This window comes from Eschrichtius robustus, chromosome 1 (assembly GCF_028021215.1).
Source record: "Eschrichtius robustus isolate mEscRob2 chromosome 1, mEscRob2.pri, whole genome shotgun sequence".
In the NCBI taxonomy this organism is placed as follows: domain Eukaryota; kingdom Metazoa; phylum Chordata; class Mammalia; order Artiodactyla; family Eschrichtiidae; genus Eschrichtius; species Eschrichtius robustus.
Genome location: NC_090824.1, coordinates 44852824 through 44874554, shown reverse-complemented (window position 1 = coordinate 44874554; position 21731 = coordinate 44852824).

Here is a 21731-nt window from a genome sequence, read left to right as displayed (position 1 = left end):
GGAGCCAAGCCTGGAAATGAGAACGTCCTTGTAAATGACCAACAGAAAATAGGAGTTAAAATACACAACTGTTGTCGTGCCAGAAAATTGTCTGCCCTCTCTGAACTAACTGGGAGTGCTGGTTTGCATTTATACCAGGTTTTAAAACTAATAAATGCCATTCTCCCTGCTCAAATGAAATATAATTTCGTAACTGCTTTGAAGATAACCCTGCCTTTTTTTTATCCATAGAAATGAAGAGCTTAATACCCCTGAAAATCCCAGATATCGTACCTGTTTAATATAAACAGAGTTTGTTTACTCTGCATGATTAGTAATTTTATTTCAGAAAGAAATGACTGATTAAGAGTTAGGCAGATGTCATGATCAAAGCTTACTTCTTGTTCACCGGGGGTGTCAGAAACAGCCAAGCTGTTGATGTATCCACTGGGCTAAATTAGTACCATTATCACTTCAGTAAGCCTAGATATTATTGTGTTCTCTGCTAAAGAAACCAATTATAGTATCTGCTGGATGGTATATTAAATGACACCATTTAATTAAAGCCTAATCTCTCTCTGAATGAACAATATTTTAAATTATTCTACATTATTTCATCCAATTACTGCAAACCTCTGTCCATTTTTAAACACAGAAAAAAGTCATTTGGCACCCTGACTGCCAGGAAGAATAATTGCTGTTCTGTGCTGTGTCTGGTGCTCGTGCCCAGTAACAGTCAATCCAGGACACACATCAGTTCAGGAGCTCTTTTAGTTTTAAAATATTTCAAATTTGTTTCTCAAGCCTCTAGGCAGCAGAGAGCCCTATTCTACGATTGCCAGTGGTTCCCTCCGAGGACTGGGGGGATAATGGAGACCTCGAAAAAGAATATGTTCAGAGGAATAAAGCCATTAAAGAAATACAATTCCCATGCCGGGAGCAGAGCTCTGTAACTGACAGGATAGCAGTTCTTTTTGAATGACTATCTCATAAGGGAATGCAAGAATTAAAATGGACTCGACAGTGAACTCAAGAGATAACCTCTAATAGAAAGAAACATCCACTTGTTACAAGGAGAGATGAGTTAAAAAGAGGTAACTGTTTTAGAAAAGATGGGGATGAACCAAATGTGAATGGACTTTCCTTAGAGTCATTAACTATGGGGAAATGTTGGCACACGTTTGGGTAGCAGAGAGCAAGAGCCACTAGCCAAATGTGAACAATATGCTGCTTCTGTAGCTGTATAATGTCAAGGAATATGGTGCGTGGATATTGTGTGTTTATCAGTCTATTGGGCCATCAGTAAGATCCTAGGGGAGGAGAATAGAAGTGATGCACCCCACATACTGTAGGAATGTACTCCCAAACCTAGACTGTGGGTGGGAAAGCTGGAACTCAACCCTAGGACCTAGCACCAAGCCTTGCTCACAGTAAATCCTCTGCAAATTTAATTCCCCGAGGTCATAATCCTAACGTGTGAAATTAAAGCCAAGCCGATCCATGTCTTTTAGCCACTCCTTGGCAAGTGTGGCCTAAGTCCAGGTTTTGACCTGAGGAATGGTGGTGGTCAATGGCAGTGATAAAGATGACCAGAGTTCAGTTCAGGTTTTCTCCGAGTGTGAACCACCTTGGTCTATTTTGTTTCCCTTGCTATTACTTTTTTTTAAGACTGTTTATTTAGAGCAATTATAAGTTCACAGTAAAATAGAGAGGAAGGTACAGAGATTTCCCATATACTCCCTGTCCCCAAACATTCATAGCCTCCCCTATTATCAGCGTCCCTCAGCGTCATAGTACATTTGTTACAACTGATGAACCTATATTAACACATCATTATCACTCAAAGTCCATAGTTTACTTCAAGGTTCACTCTTGGTGTTGTACATTATCTGTGTTTGGACAAATGTATAATGACATGTATCCATCATTGTAGTATCATAAATGGTGTTTTCACTGCCCTAAAAACCCTCTGTGTTCTGCCTATTGCCTGTTCATCTCTCTCCACCCCCAACCCCTGGTAACCACTGATCTTTTTACTTGTCTCCACAGTTTAGCTTTTTCCAGAACGTCATATGTGTAGTTGGAATCGTACAGTATGTAGCCTTTTCAGATTGGCCTATTTCACTTAGTAATATGTATTTAAGATTCCTTCATGTCTTTTCCTTTTCATGGCTTGATAGCTCATTTCATTTTGCTGAATAATATTCCATTGTCTGGATGTACTACAGTTTACCCATTCTGGTGTTACATTTTTTGAAGACGACTCAATTTTATGTCATTGTCAACTGTCTACATCTGGGGAACATATAGATGTCCGAGGGCTTTGGGTTTATTATTGTGGCTATAAATTGGTCCAATATAACACAGAGATTAAAGGTGTGAGTTTTAGAGTCCCTCATTCATGCACTCATTAACACTGATTCCTAATAATAGTCAAGGTAGAAAAGACATCTGGCCTGGGAAAATTCAAACTCAAATTTGAGTTTGAGTTCCAGCCCACCTTTGCTAACCGTAGAGCATTAAGCATGTTACTTAACTTTCTTCACCTGTAATGTGAGTTAATGATACACCTCTCATGGGATTTCCGTGAAAATTAAGAGAGTAATTTCAGTACCTACCATATAATAGTTACTCAGTAAATAGTAAATATATCATGATGTTGCTGTACATAAGTAGGGGCCACTTCTAAGGATTATAGTTTGGCTCAGAGGCTGGAGATACCTAAATATAGCAATAACGACTTATCAAAAGCAATACTTATGAACCAGCAAGAGTTAATGCCAGCTTGTGTGAGACGGTACAGTACACCTTAACCTGTACACACACACACAAACACACACATACATACAAATATAATTTTTTTAGTGAAAGCATACTTCCTGTTGAGGATGCCTCATCATTGGAAATGGCAGTAGGAGTGCTCTCTGCACTGTCAGAGTCTCCAGGACCAGACCTGGAATTATTAGATGTAATCATCAGGTTGAGTTACTTATACAAAGCCAGTTATTTGCCATCTGCCACTTGGAGAGGTGTCCTTACGCCCTGCTTGGATGCCAGCCCATTGCAATGCAGCAGGGGAAACGTTTCTGCCCAAATAACTCATCTTGGTTTCAAATTCTAATGTGAGAAAGGACTGTCAAGTAGATGCTCTGTCTTGATGATAAAGGGGACAATGGGTGTTCATGGTCCTTCTTATGGGCAGAAGCATTGGTTAAGACATACACTTCAAGGATTTTAAGTTAGATAGCTGGAGAATAAAATATTTAGAAAACTTAAAGTCGGTTCAAAGATAAATTTGGTAGAAGCTTGGCCAGGTGGGAGAAGAAAGTCTTTTTGACATGTTTCCACCCTGAGGCAGGGGTAGTCAGCAATGGGGAGCGTGTGGGTGTTGGAAATTATCAAACGACATTAACATAATATGTGAAATATGTCGTGCACAAGTCATATTTACTGTGGTCTAGCTGAAATAAACATGGGTGTCAACATGTAGAGCCCTGGGCATGCTCCGTGGAGAGACCGAGGTGCACTTGGGGCCAGGTAGCTGATGGTACAAAATCGTTTCCAGGCAGTGGTGTAACTCAGAATGAATGATCAGGAAACTGCATGTCCTTATAGGATGTGCAAGAGAAGAGAGCCAACTGTGGACTCTATGCCCATAGTCAGTGCTGCTTTTGCTATTGCTTAACTCCAGTGTATGAGTGAGGAGACTGAGGCCAAGGTCACTCGGGCAGCAGATGGAGAAGCTGAAAGGTCTGGGTTTCTTCTCTGACTCTCTATTGTTTTGACAGGTAAGTGGCATTAATCTCATCTCATCTGCTCCTACTTCCAGGAAGTTGATTCCCTAACTGCTGTCTTCGCTCCCCTGACTCTGAACCAAACTTCCAGTGGCCCTTTGAAGACTCCCACCTGCATGTCTCTCCAGCGTCATGAACGTGGCACGTCTAAAACAGCTTATTTCCTGCTCCACTCTCCATCCTGCCCCTCACTTCCAGTCAGCGTTCCTTCCTCCCACATTCTTACTTCTAATGGCACCTTTCCTCAGTCTTCCAGCCTCAAATCTTCATGGACAATTTTCTTCCTTATCTCATTCTTCTCTGCCTTCCTCAACCAGTGCATTTCCGTACACATTTTCTTTTCATTTCCACGAATACCTCAGATCTAGGGTTTGTAACCTCATTCTATACAAATACTATTGCAGTAGACTCTAAACAGGCCCCCACCTTCCCGTCTTTTCCTACTCTAACTCATCCATACGTATTGCTGAATAATTCTTCCTAAACCACTGCTTTGACTCTATCACTATCCTGGTTAAAAACCTTCAGTGGCTCCCTAGGGCCCCTGGATCTTAGCGTGGGAGTTTATATTTGTCCTTATTGACTTGCATCTGGCTAGATTTGACCATCATTTCAGTCTGCCTGGAACTGTTCATATTATTGATCTCCCCCTTTATGAACTTGTACTGCTTATGAACCTGCATAAGCAGAATAGTTCTGGGTTTTTTTTACCCAGCTAGATTATAAACTCCTTGAGGATAAAGGTCTAGTCTCAGAGATGTCTTATTTTCCCCACAGAATTAAGAGTGTTTCATACATACTTACCCATTAGCTATTCAGTTAAGGGATGTGGATGCAACAGCGAGGAAATGTGGCAAAGGGATGAGGCAACTTGGATGGTGAAATTCAGAGGTTTTCATAAAACCCAGAAGACAAGAAGGAGTCAGCAAGGAGACATTTTAGAGGTTGGAGTTGAATAGATTCACAGTGGGCATTGGTTGTTTTTGGCACATGATAGCCATCCTTCTGTTGGCAATAGCACTGCTCCCACCTACCCCACCCGCCCCCCTAGATATTCTCAATCAGAAGTTGGCCTGTGGTCCAAGCCAATGAATGAGCATATTTCCTGTCCTGTTGCTGTGATTGTTCAGATATGAGCATGTCTCACCCTTATTTGTGCCAATAACAGTCAATCCCAGGACTAAATACCTCTTGGGGGGAACTTTTTCTCCTGTGGTCCTAAGACAGGAGTGAGATGGAGAGCTGCTGGCAGCCTTCTTGCCACCAGGAGGGCAGCCCTTTCTGAGATGAAGGCAGCAGAGAAAGACATGGAGCTGAGGGGTGCAGAGAAAGATGGTCCTGATGGTATCACTTGGCCCCTAGACCCAGCCACAATTGAAGGTAATCTAGATAGGGATTTTAATTTCCATTTTCCAAGTCAATATATCCCCCTTTTCTGTTTAACCCAGCTCATGTTTGATGTTTCATTACTTGTAACTGGAAGAGATTTAAGGAACTCAGTATCAAGTCCATCGATTTTTAGAAAACAAACAAACAAACCTGATTGAACTGCCAGGGCCCCATCTCTTTGGATTTCCAGTTTCCACATCTTGACATTTGAGGTGTTTGGGTTTGAATTCAAGATTCCTTGACTAAAACCCTCCCCCTCAAACACTCATTTATTTCAACCCCTTTATTTAACAGATGAGGGAGCTCAAGTTCAGAAACATTAAGTGACTTTCTCAAGATCACACAACTAGCTAGAAGCAGAGCTAGGGCTGAAACCAGGGTCTCAGAATTCTTAGTCTCATGCTATTTCTTCTTAAAAACATAAACAAAAGGTAAGACAACAAAAGTGATAAAGATGGCCAACATTTTATTGCATGCCTTGTTGTTCATTGTGCTAAGAGCTTCACATGTATTTACATATTTAAGTCTCCACAAGGCCATATGAAGTGAGTGCTATCACCATCTCCATGGATTTGAGACCTGGAGAGGTTAAGTCAGCCTCTGGTTACATAACTAGTAAGGGACTGAGGTCAATTCTTCCCCAAGGCAACTTGGTCAAGAACTCTTGAAGCATATTTGAGAAGAGAGAGGTAGGAGCATGTGAAAAGCAGTTGCCCTGCCCCATATCGCCCAGCCAACCTGAATCTACCTGCAGCTGCCGGGGAAGGCAGTTTCCTGCACACCAGCTGCTTTCCCCCTCAAGCCCCTGCAGCTCACTTCTCTGCTGGAGGACTTTCTTCTGCTCGTTGCCCACCCTCCATGAGTACACTGGTGTCAACAGGAAGTGAAGAGGAGCTCATGTCCCTGGGCCACCCTCTACCAGTGGGGAATGGGAGTTGGTGGATAATGCCCAGTGGGATGATTCTGAGGTGTGTTCCACATGGTTTCTCAGAGGGTCCCCAGGTTCCTCAGGTGCCCTCAGTAGTAACCTCCTCATTGATGCATGAGTTATTGGTTTTCTCCCTCCCTTATGTTCCCGCTGCTTCAAGTCTGCTCCCAAGGATTATCACCGAGAAAACTGCTTGTACTCAAGTTTTTGTCTCAGGACCTCTTTTGGGAGGAATCCAAACTAAGACACTAGTTTAGAGGGACATATTTAGAGCCCTTGAACATTCTGTCTAGAAAGGGAGCACTATAGGAATTCTGCCTTGACTCTCCTAGAGGGAAGAGGACAAAAATGTGAAAAGAGATGTTTATAAAGGTGAATGTTTTCAATGTAAGAGCTGCAAGTGAAGTTAAAAAAGAAGTCTTTAAATGTCACTTGCCACACCTTGAGAGCAGCGCCTGTTGGCCCTTAGACCTATCTCTAGAGGGTTAAGGTAGACGGGTGTACCCTAAAGCCTCTGGATGAAAGGAGGAGGGGTCAGAAAACGCAAAAGGAGGGTTCCTTCTTTGTCTTGCAGTGTGATTCAGTCCTTCCCTCATTTTGTGCGTTCACCTCACTCAGAGATAAGGTGACACTTCTTGTTTCACAATATTTCAAAAGGCTCTTGCGATGGAAGGTAACACAGCACCTTTTTGTATTCCCAAGGAGCTGACTTTCTGAAGCTTTAATCCTTAAGCGTTGGTTCTACTAAGTTTCCCCAAGGAACTGGTTTAATCAATTTTTATATTCACAGGCCAGATATAAGATTTTGGTGCCTTCCTATATGCTTTAAAGGCATAGTCCCCACTATTTTGGGATTTAGACATTCCATTTTATTTAGTTTGATTTTATTGAATGCCTCTTCTAACTAAAAGTGATGGATAGCATACATTTGTTTCTTAAAAAAATAAATACCTTCAGGTTAATTTGCTTAGACATTTTTGGAGAAAATATTCTATGTCTCTTGAGATAATATTAGACATCCCTCTGTGTATCTCAATTAGGATTGAGGGTGGATACTCTAGGATGGATACATCTCTATTTTATGGAGATGTTGGGAGGACTAAATGAGATGAAGTAATTAGCACAATTCTTCATATGTGGTGAGTGGCCAATAAATGTGATGATGATAATGAATCAATAGTGTTTTCATGTAAAGCAAAAATTTTCTTCCCTGGATTCCTAAAACAATTCTTATTTAGTGTCTATGTAAAATTATCTATGAGGAAATCATTGGTCTCTGGAATTTTCTGTTTTGTTTCCTATTGTGTTCTTGTGGTTGAATTATGTTAAACTTGATTTCAGTTTCTCTTGAAACCTTGGTTGCTGGGAATTTACCCAGTGGCTGAACATGATAGTAACAACTGCTATAAGAATATCCCTACAGACTATCAGGCAGCAAGATCTCTTAATAAATCTTGAGCCTGGTCTGAAGTTTAATGACTTTGAAGGCAGCCATAGTTGGCCAGTCAACCAAAGACACATCAACTTTATTAATAAGATTTTGTGGAGTCCTTATCTATTTATGCATCAGTGGGCATCCTAGCAACAGAACCCTTCTCTGTACTGCCCATGAACATTTTCAGTTTCTGGTTTCTGCGATACTTTCCGAGTACAGATGGATTTGTGTCCTCAACTGCAGGCGACCTAAGTGATTTTCATCACTTAAGGCTGAAATGCCTTTCCTTATGAAAAAAAATCACTTATTAAATATACTTGACTTTAGACACCTTATGTGTTTTCTTGGGAGAAACTGTGAAGTCATTAAGACAGCTTAATGTGTATCCTAAATTCACCAAATCTGTAGCACAAATCCCAGCAACCTAGATGTCAGTGTGCCCTGCATACCCGTGAAAGCTACCTCTGATTCAGAACAGGAGGTGTGAAGAAGGTGCAGGAGCCTGGGTACTTCCAATAGCGATGTACACAAAGCCATTCCCTTAGCCTGACACAGCTTTGCCCCGCCCCCCCCCCCACCCATCAGCCTGCGAGCCCCCTTCACTCGGCTCAGGTGCTCTAACTAGAGACCCAGCAATAGGTAAATATAGACCTCTGAGTTGTTTCCAAAATCTCAGTTATTTACCTGGGTCAAGAGAGTAATTTGGTATTTGGGGAAATAATTTTCTCAGCAGGCTTATGCAACTACAAACCAAGAAGGTGCAGAGATTGGTTAAAACCATGGATTTAGGGTCAGTCAGACACGAGTTAGATTCCTGTTAGGACACTCACTACTTTACGACACTAGACAAGCTACTGAGTCTCTGTGATCCTCAATTTCTCTATTTCTAAAATAGGGTTAATGATGGCAAAGATGATGGTAATTACACCCTGTGTTGAGCGCTCACAATGCCCTGGGAACTGTACTAAGTGCTTCATGTACATTGTTTTGATCATCTTCACAACTCTTTGGGACGTATACCATCACAACAGATAGTGCTCTGTGAGTAGTCGTTACCGTAATGTCCACTACAAGTGCCACCACCCCTGTTACTCCAGAGTAACATTCCCAGTCCCAGACACTGCTGCTAGGATGTGACAAATATTCTTACCTGCTTTCTTGAGGCACCAAAGCCTTTCCCTTTTTGTTCTAATGCTAGATATATCCAAGATGCACTGATATAAGGAGATTTCGTTCCATCTTTATTTTTCTGAGAGTTGTGGAGTGCATGTAATTTTGTCTTACGTTATTTAGGGATGTTGAGCTTGTCTACTCCAGGTTTACTTAATGAAAAGACCTAGATCAAGAATTTTTCTATATAGAATCAGGCTGCTTTAAAACTGAACAAAAATTTTAAAGACATAAACAAAAATAAGAGCATCAATGATAAAAATCATCTTCCCAATAATCCTGTAAAAGTCCCTCTGACTCGGGTATTGAATTTTCTTTGACATTGTCGGGAGACAATGTAATTTAAGTTGTTCTTTAACAGCGGTCCTTTGTGACTCTAGCTCTATTTTACCAGTGATCTGTTCTATTAATGCAGATGCCAGAGGAGCAGCAGTCCTGATCAAGACAAAGCCGTCAGCCTCCAGGAAGGTAAAATTTCTACTGCCAAAGACAATATAATATCCATTTCTACCTCTGGCAGTAATTTATTTGTAGTGTTTGCGTGGCAATTTAACCCATAATGCATTGCTTTCCAAATTACAGTATGCTAAACATCTAGTAAGCTATCTTACACAATTAAACAGGCTGAAGAAACCCCGGAGTGCTCGTTACTGACGTAGAGAAGCATTTTACCACAGGTAGAGTCATGTACTGCATTACACTCTAAACTCCTGAACCCATCCCGAGAAACATCACAGACACAGAATTAGTCATCCTTTCCTTAAAGTGGCATTATTTATTTTAGTTGGAAATTGTAATTTTCTACAACCTGAAGTTGCGACTTTTTTTTAATCAGGCACAGTTGCATGTAAGTATATGCAGTGCACAACTGTCTTAATTTCCATAGAGAGGTGAGAAGAAAAGTAAATAACCTAACTTCGGAAACTGCACTGCTTTTGGAATACAGACTCGACTGCAGTATTGCTTGGCTCATATGGGAGCTTTCGGGAAGGGGAGCTCGTTTGCTCACTTTGGGGAGACTTGGCTTTGAGCTGCCATTTGGAAATGTCCCCTGTCGAGGACTGTGAGTCGGAAGCCCACGCGGGAGCCTTTTTCAAGGAGAATCTGGAATTTTCTACTGCATGCACTAAGACTAGGCAGAACCCAGGGAGCAGATTTATACCTGGGATTGGCCAGAGGCAGGGGATTGGCCTGTGTGGCCTTACAAGGTTTCTTCTAGTTTAATGAAGTCTCTACTGAGAGACTGTGACACCACCACTCACTCCAAAAGCCAAGGTTGATACAGAGAGCACTGAAGGGACCCATGGCTGCAGTATCCTCGGCCAGCTCAGTAGAATGGTAATCAGATGATTTGCAAACTTAGTGAAAATCAGAATCACCTGTTGGGCCTGTTAAGCACACTTGCCCTGGGCCCAGCCTACAGAGATTTTGATTCAGAAGTTTTGTCACAGGGCCTGGAAACTTTTTTTTTTTTTTTGTCAACCTTATTGAGATATAATTTACAAACAATAAAGTGGACTCATTTTAAGCACAAAGTTCAGTCAGTTCTGATGAAAACATACCCCCCTGTAACCACCACCACAATCAAGATCTACAACATTTCCATCACCCAAAAACGTTTCCTCATGCCCTTTGCACTCAATGCCCCTACCCCCCAAACTCCTGGCCCCAGGCATCCATTGATCTGCTGTCACTATAATTAATGTCTTTTCTAGAATTTCATAAAAATAGAAGCATGCACTATGTATTATTTTGTATCTGGCTTATTTCTCTGAGCATAATATTTTAAGATTTATCTATTTTGTTGCATATATCTTTGAATCATTCCTTTTAATTGGTATATAGTATTCCTTTGTGTGGCTATACCACAGTTTGTTTATCCATCCACTTTTTGATAGATATTTGGGTTGTTATAGAGTTTTAATATTGAGAATGAAACTCTATGAACAATCATGTAAAAGTCTGTGTGTGGAATTGCTAGCCACATGACAAGTGTATGTTTATAAGAAACTGCCAAATTGTTCTCCAAAATGGCTGTGAAACCGTGAGTAATTTTAGTCAAATCCGTTTCTCCTGCCTTCCCTAATCAAGGTGGTTTTACAACTTGCAGGTCCTCCACGCAGCACGTAGCTTAAACGGGTAAGATGTTTGCCTGAGTTGTTTTCAGGAACTTGGAGTCAGCTGTGTCTAGTTGGAGCTGAGCTGGTTAAGACTGGATAGGACCACTGACCCTCCAACTAGACATGCGTGAGTGACCTCTCTGTGGCCTTTTGACGTCAGAGGGCTGAAAACTCCACCCTCTGATCCTGCCAAGTGCCTGCACATTTGAGTGCAGAGGCCCGGTATCTTAGTTACACCTGCGCAGAAAGAAGATTACCATTACCACATCTTTTACCAATCACCTTTCTCCACGCTGCCCACTCCCTCCACACCTCAGACCACCCTGCTGCTTTATTCCTTATCCCATAAATACCCCGAGCCCCTTGCCTTAGGGAGGCAGATCTGGATTCTGGATCTGAGATTCTACCTCTACCTCCCACTCCCAGCTCTCTTGGCTGCCTTGTGCACATACCTTATCTTTGCTGCAAACCTCAAGGTCTCAAGAGTTTTGGCTTGCTGTGCTTGGGACAAAATGACCCTGATTTGGTAACAGCTGCACCATTTTTAGATTCTCACCAGCAGTGTTTGAGAGTTGTAGTTATTCCATGTCCTCACCAACACTTGCTATTGTCAGTCTTTTTAATTTCAGCCACTCTAATTGGATACCAGTGTTTTAAAAAATCACCTAGGTGATTCTGATGCACACCAAAGTTTGAGAACTCCAGCTCTTATAAAATCAATAGCTTCTGACAGCCTGAAAGCAGCTCAAGCCCTGAGTCCCAACCTCAGCTCTGAGCCTGCCCGTGCTGTCTTACCCCTATGCTCGCCCCTAATAAACAGGATCCTGGGTCTCGATCTTTGCCATATCCAGGCTTCCCACCTCTCTAGCCAGTGCTATGTGCTATCCTCACATCTGCCAGCTACAAACCTAGTGACCCTGGAACTGAATTGTATTGAATGAGTAGACGCTGCAGGGTGGAAGGGCTCACATGGCAGGCAGAGGGACCAGCAAGAGCAAAGGCTTGGAGGCATGAAATAGCCTGGCCCATTTGGGAAACTGAAGGTTGTTAAGTGTCCTTAGAGTGTGGCACTGAAAGGAGGACTTGGGGAGCGATGGCTAAAGAAGAACCAGACCACACAGGGCCTTTATGCATGGCTAATTGTTTGGACTTTTTTCTAGGGGAGGCTGAAATATGGTGCATGGAGTACTCTCTTCTACTGTGTTGGAGAAAAATTACCCTAGTATCTGCACAGAAAAGAAATTGGAGGGGAGGGAAAGAGACAGAGACACTAGTTAGAAGACCAGTGTTATACCCCAAATGTATCCTGGGGATCTGCCCAGTTCCAACTCATTGTAGGAGCCTCATAATCATTTTTAAATAAGAGAATGAAAAAAATGAGTCTTTCTGTGTCACTCATATCTTGCTCTCTGGTGTCTTTCCCCCTCCTCTCCTGCCCCACTAAAGGCAGTGGAATATATTGGGGCCAGGGGGCACTGGGTCCTTCCCAGATCTGAAGATCACCCCACCAAGATAAACTGCTACTTTGTCAACCTCTGGGGCAACCTTGTCATCATTCCAGTTTATTATGACTGTTTCCACCTGGTCCTCACTTGTTCCTCCACCGAACACTCTTGGAGCATTTATTATGAGGCAGGCGTGAGCTGGGCGTACGGAGAGGGGAAAACACCATGTCTGCCCTCAAGAAGCCTATACCCTCTCCTCATCTTCAAGCCTTAGGCCGGGGATCTGCAAACTTTTTCTATAAAAGGCCAGATGGTAAAATGTTTTGGCTTTGGGAGCCATGTGGTCTGTTGCAACTATTCAACTCTTCCACTGTGATGGTAAAGCAGCCATAGACAATAGCAAATAAACAGGCATGACTGTGCAACAATAAAACTTTATTTATGAACACAAAAATTTGAATTTCATGTAATTTTCATGTGCCATTAAATATTCTTCATTTTTTTTTTTTGGCTGCACCGCAGGCGGGATCTTAGTTCCCCAGCCAGCGATCCTGCAGTTGAAGCACGATGTCTTAACAGCTGGACCACCAGGGAAGTTCCCAGTATTATTCTTCTTTTGACTTTTTTCAATCATTTAAAAAAATGTAAAGATTATTGTTAGCTTGGGGCTGTACAAAACCAGGTAAGGGCCAGGATTTGGCCCATGGGCTCCAGTTTGCTCATCCCTACCTTAGGCTGTCTCCTCATAATGTATGAACAAAAGCTCTTTCTTTTAATAATAATTATGGTCACCACCACTTTCTCCTACCTACATCCCCTATTTCATGTCCCTCCTCCACCACGTACACACTCACCTAGTCCTGCATTTCCGCTCTTACAATGTAAACACCATGGACCGTGACCTGCTCAACAGCCGCTTCCAGGTGCCCCGGAGCTGTGCCATGGCAAACATCCCAACCTCTGGGGCCTGGCCGCCTCTGCTCCTCAGGACCCCTCTCTGCGCTTCTTGTCAGTTTCCTCCACTGCCCTTTCTCACCTCCAATAACTCGTGTTCTAGCCTCTCCAAACCGTTGACAGCTGCTCTTTCCAGGCTGTGCTCCTTGGCCCATTGCATTGCCCCAGCTTTGGATTCTTAATCTCCTTTCTCTCTGGCTAACTCCTGCTTGTTTCTAAGGCTCAGCCTGCATTTCACCTCCGCGTCATCTTGAACCACACACCTGCAGGCAGAATTCACAGGCCCCCTCTGGGTTCCCAGCGCTCTGTGCGTCCTGGCAAACCCGGAGTACCTTGAGGGTTGTGTCTTGTCCTCTTTCAAGCACCCACTACAGTGTGGAGCACATAGTGGGTGCTCTGTGGATATTTTAATGAATTCTCAAATGTCAAGACCCCTTTTTATATACTTTATACAACTGTAGGTATTGTATGTACACTCTATCATTGGTTTCCTTTTCCTGGTTTCATGTGTTATTGCTACTATTAAATTTTAAGTTTGTAAGTGCAGACATAGTCTATTTTGTAGTAGACTTCCTTCCAAATACATAAAATAACATTCTGTGGCTCGTGGGTTCCCCTCTGGGGCCTCTAGGTGACCGTGGTGGGCTTTCATCAGAGTGTCTCTAACCAACTTGCCTAATACGGGCCACAGAATGGTACCGAGGCCTTGATAGGTCTCTTTTTTGACAGATGAGGAAACTACAGCCTTATAAAGATAAAGCAGCTGACCTGAGGACACTGGTCAATGACAAAAACAGAAGAAGGGCTGGAAACAAGGCCTTGGTATTACCAGAATTTGAATTTTTGATCCAGTTTGCAAGGTTAACGTGTTGAGCTCTGAATGTGGATTTGTAATTTATGAGAGAGTAGGTGTGGGGAGGGTGAGGGGATGGGGGCGTGCCTGGGAAGCTGGGCAGTGGTGACCTTTAGCGCCTCACTCCTTCTGAATAGGATTCCTTGTTTGCTAGCCCTCACAGCCCCTTTCTTGCTTCTCCACTATATCAGTCATTCCCTTAAAACAGTGACACTTATTATGGCTGGCAAACAAATGGTCGGGAACTAGGCAACTCCAATTATTGAACTCAGCATGTGAAATCATTTAATCAGAGCTCACAGGACTGAGGGGCAGTATTAAAAAGAAATAGGCACCCTGTCTGGTCCCCAGAATGAACTCTTTTCAGGAGAGAAGAGAGCTTATACTATTTATTGTGGCAGAAAGAAGATATACTGTAGTATTTAAATGAGAAAAGGGCTAGATGATAAGGGCTAGGAGACCAGGATTCCACTTGAACTCCATTCCTGATTTCTTTTTTTCAGTTTAACTTTGGAACAATTATTTAATTATAGTGTAACTCAGTTTCCCCACAGTAAAATAGAACCACTGCTGTTTGTATCTTTTAAGATCTCTTAACGATACTGCCCTGGAACCTGGGGCAGAGCTCTCTGCCTCATCTTGCATTCATCCAAGGGGTTGTAGTTACTGAAAGGCCAATAGGACCTCATTTTAAAGTGGCTTCAGCTGCAAGATGTGTGCCATGGTGCTGGTTGCACTGTGTACACAGATACATTTGTAAATGCTTAGAAGCCATAAGCACACATTTAAAAAGTAATTTTGTGTTCACCACCATTTGCCTTTTTTTATGGTATAAGCAGCCTTTTGTTAAATGTGAGGTTATAGGGGATAGAATGTTGTTCTGGGAAATGTAATAATTGGAAAATACATTGAAGACTCATCCAGACAGAGATGCTGAAGGTGGCAACAGTCCTTCCTTCATATCATTTCCAGCTTCTTTTGGTCACCTCTTGGGAAGGAGCTTCCCAGGGCTAAGCTGCACAGGGGCAGGAGGCTGCAGGGGGACAGCCAGCCTTTTTCACCAACCCCGTCACTTGGAACAAGTGTGCACATGGCGGACGCACATGCCCTCTCCCAAGGCATGGAAAACACTTGCTCTATTTGTCCTCAAGAATCTTTCATATTCTTTTCTGAGAAAAACAAATTAATACTCTCCTCCTGACTGACAGAATTTAAAGAATAAATACACAATCATGGGAAGTAGGATACAACTTCCAAATGACCACATAGAATGTGCTTTCCTCACAACATACAGAGGCATACATCATTAAAAAGTCCACAAACAATAAATGCTGACCGTGTGGAGAAAAGGGAACCCTCCTTCACTGTTGGTGGGGATATAAATTGGTGCAGCCACTGTGGAGAGCAGTATGGAGGTTCCTTTAAAAATAGAGTTATCATATGATCCAGCAATCCCACTCCTGGGCATATACTCGGAGAAAACTATAATCTAAAAAGATACATGCACCCCTGTGTTCATAGCAGCACTGTTTATAATAGCCAAGACATGGAAGTAACCTAAATGTCCATCCACAGAGGAATGGATAAAGAAGATGTGGTACATGTATACGATGGAATATTGCTCAGCCATAAAAAAGAATGAAATAATGCCATTTGCAGCAACATGGATGGACCTAGAGATTATCATACTAAGTGAGGCAAGTCAGAGAAAGACAAATACTACATGATATCACTTACGTGTGGAATCTAAAATATGATACAAACGAACTTATTTACAAAACAGAGATAGACTCACACACAGAGAGAACAAACATGGTTACCAAAGGGGAAAGGGGCAGGGAGAGATAAATTAGAAGTTTGGGATTAGCAGATATAAACTACTATATATAAAATAAACAACAAGGTCCTACTGTATAGCACAGGGAACTATATTAAATATCTTATAACCTATAATGAAAAAGAATATGAAAAAGAATATATATATGTGTGTGTGTGTATATATATATATATATATATATATATTTATATATATATACACACACATATATATATGACTGTATCACCTTGCTGTACACCAGAAACTAACACATTGTAAATCAAGTATACTTCAAACCGCCCCACCCCCCAAACCATACAGAGGCATGGGCTAAACCTAATAATCCATTAAATAAAATTAATTTTACTTAAACACTGCCTGTATATATACACATATATGGCATATATAGATAGATTTTTTTTTTTTTTGCATCTTTTTGTTTCAGTCCTTATTGTCTTTCAGAGTTGTCCTCTTAGCTCAGGTAGCTTCAAGAGGCTACATACTAGCCACATGTTGCATAGACAGCCAAGGTGGGTAGTGTGCAGTGTGGATGGTGCAGGAATTACTGGGGATTCAACACACTTTTTTGGTTCATGCAGGCTTCATGAAGCCTAGACTCTGTATCAGGTCTTTGAAGTGGGCTTGATGAGGATTTTAATATGCACTGTTTCTCATTTCATTTGAACTGAACTCTCTGGGGTCCGATGTCAGTGGAGGAAACTGGATTCATTTGCCCTAAGCAAAACATCATATTCTTCCTGCTTGGATAGTGAAACCTGGAGGGAAAGAAGGGCTAACAGGAGGCCAAGGCTGAGTACTGAACAGGCCCACGTTAATCGCTTTAATTTGATCGATCAAACAGACTCACAGAATCCTGTCACTTTTTTTTTTTTCTGATAGTTTTCTTTCTGTCTCTTTTGTTTTTTAATCTCTATTTTTTTCTTTATTTCCCCGCCAGAAACAAACAAAAATATTCAAAAGACAGGTTTTGAGAACTATAGCCAAGAAAAGTCATCCCCAGGAGAAAACATGCTGAACCACAAGTTGGCTTTGGGCCTAATGCAGCCAAGAAATGATCTTTTAGAATATTCTGATCAGGGGCTTGGAAAACAGAAGGTTTAAAACTTTAGCTCAGAAGAGTATGATTATCTTGAAGCGGATGTGGCAGCTCCAGCCACGTAATTTTAGACATTCTAATTGGCAGTTTAAAAATAGCAGAGTTGCAGCCTCCTGGGCTATTCCCTTTGCTTTGTCCTTGACTGTGCTTTGTATTTAGGGAGTCTTCTGATGGCTGGGGCAGGTCTGGGAACCATGCATCCCTGGGTTCTCATCTACCATCTCCCAGGCCTGCCTACCTCTGCCCTGAAATACCACAAAGGTAATAAAACTTATATTTTCTTAGGAATGCTCCCAACCTCTGACTCACAGACATATTCCCTTTCCTTCCCTAATAACTAGGTGCTTAAATGTTGTACTTCGATGATGCTATTGAATTAAATCCATCTCTGGGCACCTTAAGCTTCCAGCTGAACTACATCATTTTCTTGCCAGGTAACAAGTACTTTAGAATGTGATCAAGAAAAGGAAAACACTGATTTCAAATAACTAATTATTTGCCATATTCTTTTCCATATTTGTGTGAGGCAGTGTCCGTATGCTGAAACACGTTTGTTCTTCTTTGCTACTGTTTCAATTGGCAGCAAGATGATATATCAATGTAGATACCTACAACAGAGCTACCTCTTTCCCTTTCGCATTTTCAAGGAGCCCTAGGCGTCCCGTCTGGTCGGGCATGAAGTTGCTCATCTTCACCCAATTTCACTCTCTGAGTTTCCCTTCTTGAGACACTGGCTGCATCACTGAGGGAGAAGAGGGGCTGGGGTAAGAATTGCCTGGAACTGTCTTATCCAGGCAGAGGGTTTGGTGAGACCTGTGCAGGGAGATTCTCAAACCCTGTAGGATGTGGTTTATTATCCCTGCTTTAAGTTTTATTACCAAGGAATCTTATACTTTCCCAACCAATGGGTCCACAAAAGCATAAACTATATTCAGTCCATAAATCCCAGAGTGCCAGATCTCTGGAGGAGCAAAGCATCTGCTCTCTAGCCGGCAGAGAGTAATAAATCTCCCTGTCCATTTGCATGGAGGGCTTTCAGCGCAGAGAGAGCACTGATGTTCTCTGGGCATCCTTTCTCCCTGCTCTTTTCCTCAAGGGGCCTTGAATTCACTGCTCTCTTACAACTTAAACACTCTTAAATTAATGCACCATTTTTAAAAAATAAGAAAACGAGAAAAAAAAAAAAGTTGTCTTTTCCTGGCTGGTTAGATGCAGGAGGTGAAGCCTGCTGATTATGAGGCTTGTCTTTCATCCTAAACTCTTGGAAACAAATGAGGAATATTAACCGAGGTGTGTGTCCCTCTCCACACCACTCAGTGTCTTCTCCAAGCCTCCTCCCGTGAGCCAGTAAGGAGAGTACTATTCACATGAGAACGGGGTCCAGTCTCTTTCTCACTTTTCCCAGGAGTCTTGGTAAGAAAGGCAGCCTCGCTGCCTGGCAGGGGTGAAGGACAACCTGCGCTCTCCTTTCACAGGCACCCTTGTGAGTTTCAGGCATGGGCAGTCATCCAGGGGACCTTGCAGACTCCTCTGGAGAAGCGAGACAGGTCTGCCCTCTCAGAGGTGGTGATGCCTTCTCTCAACATGAGGGAAGGTTAAGAATACACTCGGTTCTCAGTGGGGCGAGACTGGGTGTGGTGGACAGAAATCATTATTTGAATTACTTGGCCCATTTTCCTTTCATTATATACCCGTCGTAAAGGAATGAGACACCAAAGGTCCTGCATCCCTGAAGAACAAAAGTACAGTCACGCCCATTTTTCTGTGGACTCATGGAATTGAGCCTTCTTTTCCTGGTCCCTTATTTCATTACATAGTACAGTCTTCCTTCTGTGCTTTGAAAAGCACCCTTATTACTCTTCAAATCCTATCTCTCCTTTACATCTTGCTACCAAGGCCTTCCACATATTTGCAGGTATTGTGAGCCATTTTCCCTCTACTTTTTTTTATTTGTAAATTACTCTTTTTATTTGTAAATTACTTTTTAAAAAATTAATTGATTTTATTTTTAGAACAGTTTTCAGTTTATAGAAAAATGAGCAGAAAGTACAGAGTTCCCATATACTCCCTCACTCCCCCAGTTTCCCTATTATTAATAACCTTTCCTTTTAATTAACATTATGAACAGCAGTACCAGACAACGATAATTTTTGTGAAGAAGAAGGACTTTCACCTACAGTGTCTCATTTAACAGAGACTGTTCAGGAAACAGGAGTGTCACACGATTGCTGATTGTGGACATAGGACCTTGTGTGTAGTCTAGTGGTGGAGGTGACGGTGGCAGCAGCTGGGAAATCCCCCAGCTCTTGTTCTCAGTGACCTAACCCACATCCGTGGAATGCATTCAAGGAGTGGGGATCAAGTTGGGGCTACCAGGGCAGAAGAAGGAAATGAGGCTGTTTCCTTTGGCTGCTACAACAATCACCACAAACTTGGTAACTTAAAACAAGACAAATTTATTATCTTACTGCTCTTAATGTCAGAAGTCTGAAATGGGTCTCACTGGACAAAAATTAAAGTGTCAACAGAGCTGTGTTCCTTCTGGAGGCTCTAAGGGAGAGTCTGGGTCCTTGCCTTTCCTATTTTCTAGAGGCTGCTCACATTCCTTGGCTCACAACCTCCCTTTCCATCTGCAAAACCAGCAATGGCTGGTGGAGTCTTTCTCATGTGGCATCTCTCTGACGCTGACTCTCCAGCCTCTCTCTTTCACTTGTAAGGACTTTTGTAGTTAAATTAGGCCCACTTGGATAAGCTCTCCATTTCAAGATGAGCTGATTAGCAATCTTAATTCCATCTACAACCTTAATTCCCCCTTGTCAGGTAAAGTGACATATTCACAAGTTCTGGAGATCAGGAAGTGGACATCTTTGGGGATCATTATCCTGCCAACCACACAGGGTATTATCCTGGAGAAGTAGAGCCTGGGATCAAAGTCACCAGTGAATCACAATCTCCTCCTTCTCAGGAGTAATTAGAAGCAGGGCAAAACCTCCTCCTTTAGCTCAAATGTCACTTCCTCCAGGAAGCCTTCTGTGTCTGCTGAACAATATAGGAGATACTAGACCTACGGGGCACTTGAAATGTGGCTAGTCTGAACTGAGATGTGTTCTAAGTATAAAATACACACCAGATTTCAAAGACTTAGTACAAAAAAAAGAATGTAAAATATTTTTATGGTAATGATTGTTAAAATATGTTATACATTGAAATGATAATATTTTGGTATATTATGAAATGGATTTCTCCATATTTTTCACTTCTTAAATTTGGCTTCAAGAAACTCTAAAATTGCATTTCTGGCTTGTACTATATTTTTTCTGGACAGCGCTGCCCTGTCAGAACTCCAGGCTGAGCCCAGTGCTTCCTCTGTGTGCTCTTACGGTCCCTTATTCAGACCTCAAACATTTACCTATAGCATAATTATCGATTTGCATGACTATTTTTCCCACCACACAGTGAGTTGTTAAAGGACAGAGGCTGTATCTTTTTGATCATTGTATCTCTAGTGCTAGTATAGTGCCTGGAATGTTGGAATAATAATCATTATCATAATCATAATTAACACTTATATTGTACTAACTGTGTACCAGGTTTTGTTCCAAGTGCTTTACACAATACCTCAATCCTTATAACACTCTCTAGCTGTATGCGTTTAAGGAAGTTATTTTTAACATTTTATGCCTCAGTCTCCTCATCCATAATATGGGGCTAGTAATAGTAACTACCTCAAAGCTGCTAATTATATGAGAATTAACTAGTTATTTTATATATACACATATTTACATATATACATACATATTGCTGGGGATAGGTTTGACCTCAGGCAAAACCTCAAAGGTGGAGTTTTCTAAAGTCAGATGTACTCAGAGAACAGACTGGAATTGGCCACGACTGGGAAGTGTGAAGCCCTGCCCAGCATGCTCTGAGCCACCTGGAAGAGTACAGCCTGCAGAAGTGGGTAAGAGGGAATCACTGCTCCTGTTTCCAGGCCGCAAGCACCCGCCTGCTTAGGGAGAAGCTCCCCATTCACTTTGCTGTCCCTCACCTGATACATTGATTCTGGAAAATCGGGGACAGATGGGGGTATCCACGAACCCACCCAGGGTCTTCTGCACGTGACCTGCCAAGGGGATGTACAAGGACTTAGTGGCGAGATGGAGTTTCCTAACGATTTCTCACTGAACGTAGCAGCTTTACACATAAAGTTATTCAGTTCCTGAAGCTTAGTATATATGTTACCAATCAAGGCAAAGTATGTATGTTACAAATCATTATTTAAAAAAGAAAAACTAATTTTAGACCATGACTCCAAAGCCAGTTGTCCACATAGTCACCTCAAGGAGTTTATTGGAGCCACCAGTAAATTGTTCACTTCTAGCATTTGGTGTGAGGGTCTTCTCTAGATGCAGCTTGGTCTGTCCCGAAGACCTGCAGCCCTGATGAATCCCCACTTGCAGTCTCTCTGGTTCCTTCTAAAGCTATTAAAAAGTCGAGGTCACTCTGCAAGGCTTGTCCTGTAAATTTCAAACTCCCAGCCTAAACGTGCACAAAGTGTATGAGTAGGTCTCCAGCAGATTTCACTGCCACGGGAGGTGAGGGAATCAAAGGCAGGGGGTTGGTCTCTAAAAGGCCTGGAGAAATTTATGACTCAACTTAAAACCACTTGTAGTTTATCAAAGCAGAGGAAATGGAATCGCAAGCTTTGGGGCAGGAGTAGATTTTCTGTAAGAG